Source organism: Vulpes lagopus, chromosome 1, assembly GCF_018345385.1.
Source record: "Vulpes lagopus strain Blue_001 chromosome 1, ASM1834538v1, whole genome shotgun sequence".
Taxonomy (NCBI): domain Eukaryota; kingdom Metazoa; phylum Chordata; class Mammalia; order Carnivora; family Canidae; genus Vulpes; species Vulpes lagopus.
The window spans coordinates 85,472,944-85,486,643 of NC_054824.1; the positions used below are offsets into that span (position 1 = coordinate 85,472,944).

At 35.1% G+C, this 13,700-nt stretch overlaps 1 protein-coding gene across 25 annotated transcripts in view; it reads left to right on the forward strand.

Annotated features, from left to right (window-relative positions):
- Window positions 1–13,700, forward strand: part of ZBTB20 (zinc finger and BTB domain containing 20) — a 770,327-nt gene that overhangs the window by 204,648 nt on the left and 551,979 nt on the right. For 3 of the 25 annotated variants that reach the window (XM_041727104.1, XM_041721633.1, XM_041725506.1), the window contains one exon: window positions 9,276–9,338. The exons of the other annotated variants lie outside the window; for them this stretch is intronic. The gene's annotated coding sequence lies outside the window, so the exon portion shown is untranslated. The remainder of the gene's footprint in view (window positions 1–9,275; window positions 9,339–13,700) is intronic. 25 annotated transcript variants of the gene reach the window in all.

The following is a 13,700-nucleotide window of genomic DNA, read 5'->3' on the forward strand; positions in this document are numbered from 1 at the left end:
CCTTGGGTTTACTGTATACATGTTTATAATTATGGTTTCTGCTATTCACTAAATTCTAACTGTAAATAAGTAGAGATAAAGCCAAGTAGGGGTAAAGTCAAAATAGGGTAGTTAAGACCTGCTTTGGATAGGCTCCTCTAGAAATCCATCCTGTGCCACATGTGACAGTCACATGACAATGGCAGAGGCTGCAGAATGTGCCAGTATCTAGTGAATCAAAACATTTTGTTTAGGCTTCTCAAATTTCGATACCACCAATTATTATTATTCATAGATACTGTTAGGCTTGGAAGTATCTTTCTTCTGAGAACAGTTTTTCCTTCACCTTGGTTTATACCAGTGAGTGAGAGGCCAGTATCAAGGGCATTCTTTTTTTTCCCCAGAACCTTAGTGTGTTCAAATAAACTATATTTCTTTGTTAGTCTCAATATTTGAAGTTAAAAGATGAGGCAAGAACATCAGTTAGCTAGAATACTAAACCAGATAACTGTAGCTGCTTCACTGACTTGTACCAGAAATTATAGTATAGAATCCCCAGGAAGGAGAAGTCGCCAAGCCACAGGATCCCTGGGCATAATTGTAGATTCTTCTGTGATTTCAGGATTAAAGATATAAAGGAAGAAAATCAATGTTTATTAAGGATATAGTATGGCTAAATATGCTTCTTTTTCCCCTTCCTTCCCTCTCACCCTCCCTTCCTCATTTTCTTTCTTCTTTTTATTCTACACAGTAAGTGGATACCTACTATTTGCCAGACATGGTGTTAAGGTAAAAGAATAAAGCAAAGTTCTTGTTCTCAGAGAGCACACAGACTGGAACGGGAAACAAAGATATGTCAATAGAGCTTTTTTTGGTTTCACCACTTACTATGAGTATAGACCCAATCAACTTACCTAATTTTTCTGTTCCTTTGTTACTTCTTTGGAAAATTGGAAAAATAATAACATCTACCTCATATGCTGTTGTGTCAAGTTAAATATCAGGCAACACATGCAAAATTCTCAGTTAGGTGGTTTGCACATAGCAAGTGCTCAATAAATGTTAGCTATCCTAATATTATTCCTATCACTACCACCACTGCTATCACTTAGCTACTGAGGAAAGATCATCTAATTGCCTGAGACCAGAGATCCTCACTTGAACATTGTCACATAATTTCTTAGAGGTTTTATCCGATGCTACCTCTACTTCTTATAGGTTAAAAGAGATTTTAAATGTCATAGTGTTAGAACTTTATGAAACCTTAATAGTCATCCATCTAACATCTTTATTATATCCATGGTGAGGAAACATGCTCAGAAAAGTTCATGTACTTGTCAATGATATATAGTCTAGTAGGTGAGAGATACAGAATTTGAAACTAGAGCTCTTGATTCTTGGTCTGTGTAAGATACCTCATGTGGAATACCTTCCTTCTAGAGATTTGAGAGTATATCACTTATCTCCAGGAATTAAATGGACTATGCCAAGTTGCTGGAATTCTAATCATAAAAAAACTATCACTGTACTGAATTTAAAGGACCCTCAGGTATTCTTATAATGGGATTAGTTTGATGGAAGTTTATTGAAGTTTGTGTTTGTGAATAATTGATTTCTTCTTAAGGAGAATAAACTGAGTCAGGTTTAGCAAGACATCTACTATCTATGTGACTTCAGATGTTTTAAAGGAGTCTATGAATTGCAAATACCTTTTAGGATATCTGGACTCTAAATCTCTTGCCTGAGTTTGAATTTAGGAGCTTTGCAGTCCAAATGGCCTGCATTGAAATCCCAGTTCCACACTGCAGTAGCTATGTGACCTGACCAAGGTTGCCTAACCTTACTAAACCTCAATTTTTTGTCTAAAATATGGTGATAAGAGCATCTATCTTTTAAATGAGAGATGGGAGGATTGAAGTTAATTAGATATGCAAAATGCTTTATTTGGTGCACAACATTCATTAGTATTCCCTACAAATTAATTTTCTTCTTTCTCCTTTCGTGTGTGTGTGTGTGTGTGTGTGTGTGTGTGTGTGTGTTTGTTTGTTTTTTTAAGATTTTACTTATTTATTTCAGGGAGAGAGAAAGAGAGAGCAGGCTCAAGTGAGGGGAGAGGGAAAGGGTGAGAATCCCAAACAGACTCCCTACTGAACATGGGGCTTAGTCTCACAACCCAAGAGATCATGACCTGAGCTGAAGCAAAGAGTAAGTCGCTTAACTAACTGAGGCACCCAGGCACCCCTAGACTTACCATTTCTATAGAAGACTGGGGCTATTTAAAGAGAAACATAAAAAAAAAAAAAAAAAAAAAAAAAGAGAAACATAAGATGAGGATAATCACATCCACTTCAAAGTCTGTGATTATGAAATGTACCTTTCAATGGAAGGGCTCTTGATACAACTCCCAGACAACTATCACCCCTCTTTTGAAAGTCAGGTACCCTTAAAACCAATCTTTTGCAAACAATGAAGAACCCATCCTCCCCAACTGAACCATGTATTCTTACATGCATCCTAGTGAACTAGGTGGTCCTATTGAGAAGGTTGGCACAATTAAGCAGCCTCAGATTTAGGGAACATAGTTGGCAATGAGTAAATGGCTGTATAAATCTTTCTTTTTTCTCCTGGGAAGGGAATTAGTGTGGTAACGTGTTCTGATACTCTCCTGTGCAAACTCCCTCAACAGTAGAAAAGTGAATTATGAATTTGTGTGTATGATTTTCCCTTAATTATCTTTAATAAAAACTAGATGATCTTAATGATAGTAAACCAGTTTTTTTTCCTGCCATCCTGTTTATATTGTAGCAGTATCTGCCTGAACAGCAATCAGAAAAGAAGGGAAAAAGCACAATATGTGGAAGAGACTATTATTCAGCAGAGTTCATAAAGTTGTCTTGCCTAATGTCAAGTGTCTAGCTTTGACCATGATGTGTCAAGGTAAACACTGATGATTAATAAAATCTTTAATTATTTGGGTATTAGTTTGCTAGGCTGCATCACAAACTAGGGAGCTTAAACAAGAGGAATTTTTGTTCTCACAGTCCAGAAGTTTGAAATCAATGTTTTGGCAGGACCAGTTCCTTCTGAGGGCTGTGAGGAAAGGATCTGTCCCAGGCTTCTCTCTTATATACTTAATAGATGGCCATCTTCTCTCCCTGTCTTTATCATCTCTTCATGCTTATCTGTGTGTCCAAATTTTCCTTTTTTATAAGGATACTAATCATATTGGATTAGAGCCCTCTCTAATTATCTTATTTTAACTTTATTACTTCTGTAAAAACCCTATCTCCAAACAAGGTCACATTTTATGGTACTTTAGTTAGTACTCCAATATTTTTTTTTTCTTTTCTTTTGGAGGGGAGGGCTCAATTTAACTCAGAACAGTTGGGTTAACAGTTAAAGTTTACTGAGTGACTTTTGTATTACAGATGTTTTATATGTATTATTGATAAGCCTTACAACGATCTATTAGGTGGATATTATTCCTTATTTTGCAGGTGAGAAAACTTAAACTCAGAGAGGATTAGCAATATCTCCAAGATTACACATCTAGTACATGTCAAATTGCTAATATTTGAACCCATAGAATTTCAGGCTGCATTTTTAATGGATGAGCTTCATGACAACGTGGTCAAAAGCCTCCAAAACATTTGTACTTTAGGCATTCATTTAAGGTTCTTTTTTGGGGGGAGGGGAAGGTGGTCTTCATTAGGGCTTGTGCCAATGAACATTTTATCCATCAAAAAATGGTGTATTGTGCTATTGCTAAATGCCCAGCATTGCCCTACATCTTCACTCCTGAATGTTTTGCTGATTATTGTCTTTGAAGGCTTAGTGTTTTCATTCTCCTGCACCTGATGAAGCTTTTGGACAGGATGGATTCTGAACATAGACTACATGGGTTGATTCTGGCCCCAGTTTGTGTGGATAGCACTGAGAGCCTAGTCATGCCCAGCGTCTGCTACTCAGCACATGTGCCCTCTGTTCTCCTTTCTCTCTTTCTTCTCCCTCATCTTTGTTTTTCACTCTTAACAGGTAGTTTGTGATTTTCTCCCCTTTTTTTGCAGTCTCTGCCATGAGTGATAAACATTGAAAGGGATGAGGTGTGAAGAATGACAGAATAGGAAATATCTCTGCTTGTGTGAAAGCCAGTGCCTCTGCAGGTGTTTACTGTAAACTGGCTGCAGCCTTGTTACTTATTCAAACCAAAGAGCAAGGGTTATTGTGTACCTTATTTAAGTTTCCTATCTTACCAATGGAACAGTTTGTTTCTGACTTTGAAGTTTTAAAGCAGAACTTGCTCATGACCCAATTTCACTAATAATTCTCTTAAGTAACCCTTGTACTCATTTATAAGATATTTTTTCCACCCACTGTCTGTCTACCCTGGTTTAAAAATTTTATATATGTACTTTTAAAAAATTGATTAGCTGGAGAGCTGCCCATTCCTCTGTGCTGTATAATAAGGATTTAAAAACTGCACACTGAATTCTGTATAGTGTAATTAAAACTGACCCACATTTGGACCTGAGTACACCAGGACTTAGCCAAACTTGCCATGAGCTGAGTTCTGGTGGCAGATGGGAACTAATGAGGACACACTCCACTCCAGAATTTCCCAGCTGCTTGGCCCCTTTTTGTACAAACAAGGTTTGGAGCGAAGTCCGGATCCCAAGAGCATGTTCTGTAAATGTGCTGTACCCAATGATTTGGGAAATGTTCTCACAAAATCAGGCTGTTTCAAGGTATCCTTAAGACCTCAGCTACTGTCAGATTTTATACATGAAAATTAGAAGGGGCCTTTTGTGCTGGCTCCAACCAAGTGAATTAATATCACATTCCCTGTCCCCCCACTCATTTTTTTTTTTCCTGTGCCTGGGGATAGAATGATCATTCATATCCAAACCTGGAGATTTGCAGGTGGTTGTCTCAGGACAGACTGGGTCTCCTTGCAACCTATGGATCTCTTCAACTGGTTTGATGTCCTGGGACTATTCAGGCAGATGTAATTGAATCAGTTTGAAGCAGCTGTAGCTGGCATGTGGTCTCTCAGATTGCTAGCACCTGCTTGTTTTTTTTGCAACTCACTAGAGTGAGAGAAGTGCCAAAACCAGCATTGGTCTTGGAGCAGATAAAGCACTTCAAACCTATATTCCATTCTCCTTCCAACCTAACCACATCATCATTGGTGCCTGAATTAATAAAGCCCCCTTTCATGATTATGTCTGAGGTATACTTTTCCTTCTCACTCTTCTCAGTATTGGGATCCTGATCCTGACAGTACTGACCATGCGAGTCCAAAAAAATAAGGGAGTATAATGGTGATCAGGTGGCTTTGGGGCTCTCTTATCATTAGACAACTGGGTAGCCTGTGGTTTGCAGAATCATTTAAATGAACGCCCCAAATTCATTTGCTGTTCCAGCACAGTCTTATTGGCACAGAGAATGAGCAGTTAATGTATAACAAACTGTGAGCTGTTATGGAATATGATAAATACATTTGCTTAGCAGGGGGGAATGTAAAATGGAACTATTTCTCTAATGTAACTCTAAACTAATCGACATGGATTTCTTCAACACTTATTATGTGCAGGAAGATGCAGTCTACTAAAAAAAGGATAAAAATTCTAGGACATACTAAAAATATAAAATATATTTTAAAAGACACAGCTTTGGAATCTTTAAAAAAGGTTTAAATTCATTAAAAATGTGTATTTATCTTCTCTTTATCCCACTGTGTTATTTGGTAGGCATATATTTAACCTTCAAATATTACCAATTTTCTAGTGTTTCATTTGAACCTAGAGATGACAAAGACTATACATTTACTTAATGTTTATGTTATGTTTTTTTTTTTTTTACATGCTTTTGGCATTGATAATCTTTTGAGAGAAACCAAGAGACAAGATGAGTTTGTGAATAATAGTAAAAAGAGTGAATGCCAAAAAAAGTCATTTCACTATCATCAGCAGATGCCTACTTTACAAGGCATGCCTAGATGCTATGGACATAAAGAGTTATATATGGTCCTTGACTGTAGGAATCTTATGGGATTCCTGAAGAAACATGATATAAATTTAAAAATAAAATAAGGCACTCTCAGTGTTAAATGCATCCCGTAGACCTGAATTTGGTATCAAATGAATGTTGTAAAAGTGAAAATAACAGCACTCCTGTAAAATGACTGCCCTGGACCACATGTCCTGCTCCCCCTCAGTGCCCATGAAGGACATCACCAACCCATCATGGTTCTCTCTGCCACTAAACTAGAACTTGATCTAAAACTCCTCCTGAAGACAACACTTTAGACAATCATTACCAATTGATGGAAGTTGGATGTAAAATGAAACCCATTTACTATTGCTGAATAAGTCATTAAGTAATAAAGATAGTCCATGGAGAGAGACATCTCAGTGAGCTGCAAATAAGAAATGGGACTTGAACCAGGCCTTGAAATAACATGAAACATAGGACATAAGACACTTGAAAGGAGAAAGGAGATCATTTTCAGGCTGAGGAGTCGTATCAACAAATGAGTTAAGTATGGAATTGTGTGATTATCAATGATAATGAATAGTCCTCAGTCGTAAATATGTAAGTGCTTATGTAATTTTTAGTTGAACGCTTTTCTTCTTTGCTAGACTACAAATTCCATAAAGTACGATATTGTTGTTTATTTTAAAATACCTTCTCAGGGAGAACTTCACAGACTTCTCCTATCTGAATCAGGCTGTACTACATTTCTATAGGTTCTTATTTTTTCCCATCACAGTATATAATTCACCTGACGGTTTGGGGAGCACCTTCTTACTGCCAATATTCTATATTTAAAATTGAGGCTGAATCAAAGATGATTTTGTTCTCTATAAATTTATGTAGCAACAACGATTTTTCAAAACCTGATTTTTATTTTTATAAATACTGTGGCACTCTCAACACTAATTTGGGAGATTTTAAGTTTTTAATTTTTTTTAACTTTATATTTTTGGAGGAGACTGTTATTTTAACTATAGGATTTAAGAATTTTGTTACATATTCCTCAGGCACTGGGTGGCTCAATTGGTTAAGCTTCTACCTTGGCTCAGGTCCTGATCCTGGAGTCTTGGGATCAGTCCTGCATCAGACTCCCCTCAGGGAGCCTGTTTATCCCTCTGCCTTTGTCTCTGACTCTCTCTTTCTGTCCCTCATGAATAAACAAATAAAATCTTAAAAAAAAAACAATTCTCTTTCTTTTGAAGTATAATTATCTGATATTAATAATTTATATATCTAAAGTAATTCTTTTATATTATCATTTTTGTTTTTTATATTGATCAATTTTAAACATTGCCTTTTTATGTTTGATTTATTTATTCATTCACTCATTCAGTGGAAATTATTCTAGCTATTGACATAACTGTATTCACTTTCCATCTGATTATATAAATACCTTAATCATCTATATCTTGCTGAGCTATTAAAGTGTTAGGAGACCAATGTCTCTGAAAACAATTTGAATATAAATAGACTCATCTTTGAGTTGTTAAAACCATTTTTTCCCACCTTTAGAATGTTTGGTGACTAGAAGATTGATCAGAAGGTTGGCTTGGCTAACTAAAATGTATTAACTACAGAAACAATTTCATTTACTAATAGTTACTGCACATCTCTCAGGTTAAAAAAAGAAGAGGAAAAATAATAATTGATCTATACTGTTTTCTATAAGGATAATTCCTTCAGTATTTCCTTCTTTGAACATATAACATTTAGTGATGGATATCTACATGTGCCATCCTTATGATTTTGACGGTCTTTAGGGCAGTTTTTAAAAATAATTTCTAATTTTTTAAATATATGCATTTCTGTGTATTTAGGGTAAAATGTGTGAATAGATCTTTTATCATTCAAAATATATTTTCATTAAAGTATTTGAACTTTTCACACTATTTGCTCTTCTTGGTTTTTGTTAAGAAGATCGAAATAGGGGATCCCTGGGTGGCTCAGCGGTTTAGCACCTGCCTGTGGCCCAGGGCATGATCCTGGAGTCCCAGGATCGAGTCCCACGTTGGGCTCCCTGTATGGAGTCTGCTTATCCCTCTGCCTGTGTCTCTCCCTCTCCCTCTCTCTTTCTCTGTCTCTCATGTATAAATGAATAAAATCTTAAAAAAAAAAGATCAAAATAGGATTGCACTATAGGTCATAACTTTTTAAAGATAAAAAATGTGAGTTAGGGTCTTTTGAATTTTGAGATTTAAGTAAGTATAGAAACATAATGCAGTATACAGGAAAAAAGAAGTAAACTGGAAATTACCTAAAATGTTGCTTTAATAATGTCTTAAATTTATATAGCAAATTGTATAGCTGAGTTCAGTATTACTTTAAAAAATGTTTAATTTTGAGTAGTAAGAGACAAACAGAATTCGTAATCATGCTGATCTGATGCCTCAAGCAAAGTAATGCATACTCACTAGTATCTTTACCAGTGTCAGGATAGGATATACTCTAGGCCAAAAGAAAATTTATTTTTCCCTTGTGTATTTGTCACTTGATGTCATAATTTCCATTAATCAAAAATGGGCATATTTACTTTTTGAATCCAATTCTTCAACAACATAAATAATTTTTAATTTGCTTACTGATTTAAGTGATATTCATTTGGGGCACCTGGGTAGCTCAGTCTTAAGTAGTTAACTCTTGATCTCAGCTCAGGTCTTTATTTTAGGGTTGTGAGTTTAAGCCCTGCATTGGGCTCCACACTGGGCATGGAGCCTACTTAAACTATGTTTGCTTAAGTGATATTAAGAATACCTCTGCTATTGATCATGTACCATCATAAAATAGTTATTATTTCAAGTCTGTATTTCACTCGGGATTCTAAAAAATATAAATGTCATAATTTTCTTTTTTTAGTATTTATTTAAAATTTTGTATTTTTTTTTAAAGACTGATACCTGTTTAAGACCTGTCTTTGACTTTCTTGAAAGCATGGGATTAGAAGAGGTTACATTATTTTGTGATAGCATCTATCTATAGGATTTAAGAGGGAACAACTCGAAACAGAGGGCCAAATCCCTTTTAAAGTTGATTTACTACTACTAGCAAACTTCATTGCAACCTCCCAGTAAGTTTTCTCTTTGATCTTTCCATACTTAAATGTTCCTATCAGTCGGAGACTTTGATGTCACCATTTACACTTATGGAACTGCTGTGTCAGCTTCAACTTTGTTGCAGTACAGAGGTAGCCTATTAATTCCTTAGGAAGGCTGTAACAAATTGCCACAAACTGGTTGGCTTAAAACAAATTTATTTTCTCATAGTACTGGAGGCCAGAAGTCCAAAAGCAAGGTCCAGAATGGCCATACTCCCTTTGAAGGCTGTAGGTAAGAATCTTTCTTGCCATAGTTTCTAGTGACCCCCTGTATCCCTTAGCTTTTGGCAGTATAACCTCAAACTCTGCCTCCATCTTTACATGGCCTTTTCCTCTGTCAGTGTCTCTCTGTTTTCTCCTTTTCGTATAAGAACATCAGTCATTGAGTTTAGGATTCACCTTAAATCCAAGATGATTTCGTCTCAAGAACCTTAACTAGTTACATCTGCAAAGGCCTTATTTCCTAATGATATACATATTTTGAGGAATTAGAAAGGCATGAAATTGTGGGGAACACTATTCAACCTACTATAGAGAGTAACCTTATTTTTCTATAGTAAATATCTAAATATCTATGGAAGGCTTACTTACATAGTCACATATTAATACTTTCTTGCTTCTGTAGTTGACAGTTTTTCTGCTCAGTATTGATAGAATACTTGTTGCCTTAACACCTTAGTATTTTTTATGGATTTAATTGAATCACGAGTCATTCTCTTGCATAGTCTTTTAATCTATTAGAAACTTCTCTTTATTATAAATATTAAACTTGGGGGATAGAATAGGTAGTGATTAACAGGGTTACAGTTACTCCACAGATGCAGGGCAAAATTCAAACCTGACTTTGGCTTTTTTATGAAGCCGTGTGTATTAAGATACCAAATATTTTGTGAAGTACATAAAACTTCTAAAAAAGTTTATCTATAAACTAAATCATTAGTTACAGAAAATTTTTTCATAATGGTCTTTAGATTCTGTAGGCCATGTATGCACCTGAAATTTAGTGTTGTAGAATGACAAAGATGTTGTGCTAGATTTTAGCTGTTGAAACCATGAAACTTATCTCTCTGTTTAGCATAGGCAAGGTCTTTATTAGAGAATTATGAATCTGGGTATCTATAGAAATACACCTCCATTAAGCGATAACTGGAAGTCAGAGGTTCCAGAATCAGACTGAAAAAGCAGGGCTCAGCTCAGAAAAGTCAATTTCAAACTTTATGTAGCCAGTTATTGACTGACAGAATTGAAGCTCAGCTATGACCAAATGAAACACCTCCATTTTTTTTTGTACTTCTCCCAAGTTGATTCTGAGGTTGTTCAAAGTGTTTTTTGTTTCATATAAGGAGTAGACTACTATTACGGTAGGAGTTGACAGAGGGAACCGTTCCTAAAAGAATTGGGATAGAATTGGAAGCATTTTTTTGCCCTTTCCACCACATGATTACGAGATATTACAGGTGAGTTTTCTTGTGGGGTGGTCAAGGGTGGGCTTTCTGAGGAAATAATACCAGAACTGAATTAATCTAAATTTGATCTCTGTATTCTCACCGGTTGCTCAAGATTGTGCCCCCAAAGTATATATGTATTAGAACAGAGGGACAAGGGGATGCATGCCCTGTCTGTTAGCTATTAACAATGTACAATTAGGAGGTCAGCTTCAGAGACAACCAGCTGATGCTCCTCTTTTTTTTTTTTTTTAATTTTTTATTTATTTATGATAGTCACAGAGAGAGAGAGAGAGAGGCAGAGACACAGGCAGAGGGAGAAACAGGCTCCATGCACCAGGAGCCTGACGTGGGATTCGATCCTGGGTCTCCAGGATCGCGCCCTGGGTCAAAGGCAGGCACCAAACCGCTGCGCCACCCAGGGATCCCCTTTATCTTGATAGTAAACACAGTAATAATAGGCATTCAGAAATGAACGAAAGATGCTCAACTGTATCTCCCTAAAGTTGAACAAACTTATTATTTGTGAAAGCCAAAATTAATTTGGCCACAGAGAGACTGGATTCATTGCTACTCTTAGCTGTCCTTGTCAATTCCATTGCCACTCTGGTGCAAGGGATTGGTAGAACTACAGGGATTCTTGAATCATCATTTCCCTCTATGGCAAATAATGTTTTCTAGGAATAATATCACCCCCTTTCCTTTTTCTCCGTGTATCCAGGCTGTAAATGAAAATGGAAGGTCAAACTTTAGATTTATTTATTTTTTTTAAGTATTAGTTTCATGGCAGGCCAAGATTAATCACAGAACTTTTCAGGAATATGTAGTTAACTTTCCATTTGAGGTGAGCACAGGAAATCTGTTCTTTTCATCCTTTCATCTTTACTTTCATTCTGAAGTAGAAATTTCTCCAAATGCTTCATTCAAAATTAAATTGTTTATCTCTAACTAGACAAGGACGTGTGGTGGTAAATTATTGAAATTGATGAGATTTGATTGAATTTTCCTGAGTTTAATGTGTCTAATCAACATTGCACTCACAGCACTATTATTTTCTTATTGCTTGCTGCTGTAACAGATGACAGCATTACCATGACCCAGGCATACGATATGAAAAAATGCACAAGGAAGTAGACAGTCCACTGTGGGCATTTGAAAAATGGAGCCAAATGACATTTTCAGAAATTATTAAGATTTTAGATGAGAGGGCTTAATTTTTTTTCACTAGAGAAACCAAAAAGTCTCTTAATATAATTTTCAATAGGCTTTACTTTCATTCCAATTTATAAACCAAATTATGATGCAATTGATAACACAACATTATTATCAGTTATACCATTGAATCATGGTTCTGTTCTTGTCACAATCATGGAAGCCAGAAATGGAGGAACAAACTACTTTCTTAGAGAAAACACAGTGTGAAATTTCCACTGTGTAACTTAAGTGAACATATTATTTGTCATCCAAACCATGACTGAGAGGTTTTGCTTTTATTTTTGAGATGTTTTGCTTTTAAAAACACAATCCAAATGACACGAATATTAAGTCACAATGGAAGAAGGTAATTATCGTATCAAAGTTTAAAGGAGCACAAATTAAAAAGGTTCACAGCACTTCCTATAACTTGAGAGCATGCATTAAAATGTTTTAGAATATCACAAACTTCTAAAGAGTGCATATGGCAATATATAGCTGAAATTATAAACCATTTTGACATTTTGTTCTACTCAAGTTGTGTATTTGATATCATATATCAAGGGTAAATTCAAGAAAATACCTGGGCCAAGGTTAGAAGTTGGCAGTAAAGTATATAAGAAATACGTTTCTGGATCAATCCTGTTTGGCATGTTTCAAAACTTTGAGACCTGTTGAGGCCCAGAAGCACTACTTGGACAATGAGCATATTTAGTTTATTCAGCTTGTCAAATTTTTCAGCATTATTCATTATTCTCTGTCACCATAAAGACATGACTACAGTCTGTCTATAAAGTACCAAATAGAGATTTGTTGATTGTAGTAGCTATAGATGTTCAAAGTAGATACTGAAATCTCAAACATGTTTTTCCACTCTTCTATAATGGATTCTTAAGACATAAAACTATAGCCTGTAGATATATAAGATAATTTACATACTACCTTTCTAGTGTAATTCAATTATTTTACAGAGGAGGAAATGGAAACAGTGAATAGGTGCAATCAAGTACACGTGAGGGATCTAGTGATGAGGTACTCTACTTCCTTAGAGGGTACTTTTTACCATTTCTCACTATACTGAACAATTGTCTTTGCCGTTTTTATCTTAAAAATACTTGCACATTGTAAAAAACTTTTGAAAATAAAAGGCATTCATGGATATGAAATGAAAAGTATTTCTTCACCAACTTATAGTGCTATTACCAGAAATAAACAGTTTCAAGTGTATTTGTACAGAAATGTACCAAGATACCTCCATTTTAAAAACAGAAAGGAAAAGACAAATAAAATTGAAGAGATAATCATACCATTAAAGTTATCTTTATATTTTGTTTTGTTTTCTAATGCCATATCCCAGAGATTTTTATGGTATTTACACTATAGAGTATTATGCTATATCATCTTTTTTTTTAGATAGCTGCCTAATATTTCCATTTTATAGATATAATAGAATGTATTTAACCCTGCCAAATTTATGGACATTTGGTTATTTCCAATTTCTTTTCTACTCAGAAAATATTGCAATAAACAACCTTCTAAATATATTTTGTACTCATTTTAATGTGCATAATATAATTTCCTAGAATATTTGTATAATTAAAATGTTTACAGCTATTAAAACTTTTGCCTCATTAATGGTCTAATATATACTTCTATACAACAGTGTATGAGAATTTCTGCTTTCCACAGCCTAACCAAAACTGAGTTTTAACATCTTTTTTCTAATCTGAAAAGTGAAAATGATATTCTATTGTTATTTTGATTTACATTTCTTTATTTATGGGTTGGATTAAAAACACGTTTAAAGATTTTACTAGCCATTTATATTTCTTTTTCTGTGAATTGGCTATTAAGTATTTCTTTCATTTTTCTATAGAGGTTCTTTTTAATCTTCTGTTGATTTGTATAACCTCTTTGTGTATCAGCAGAAAATAAAACTTTATGTAAGAGATGTT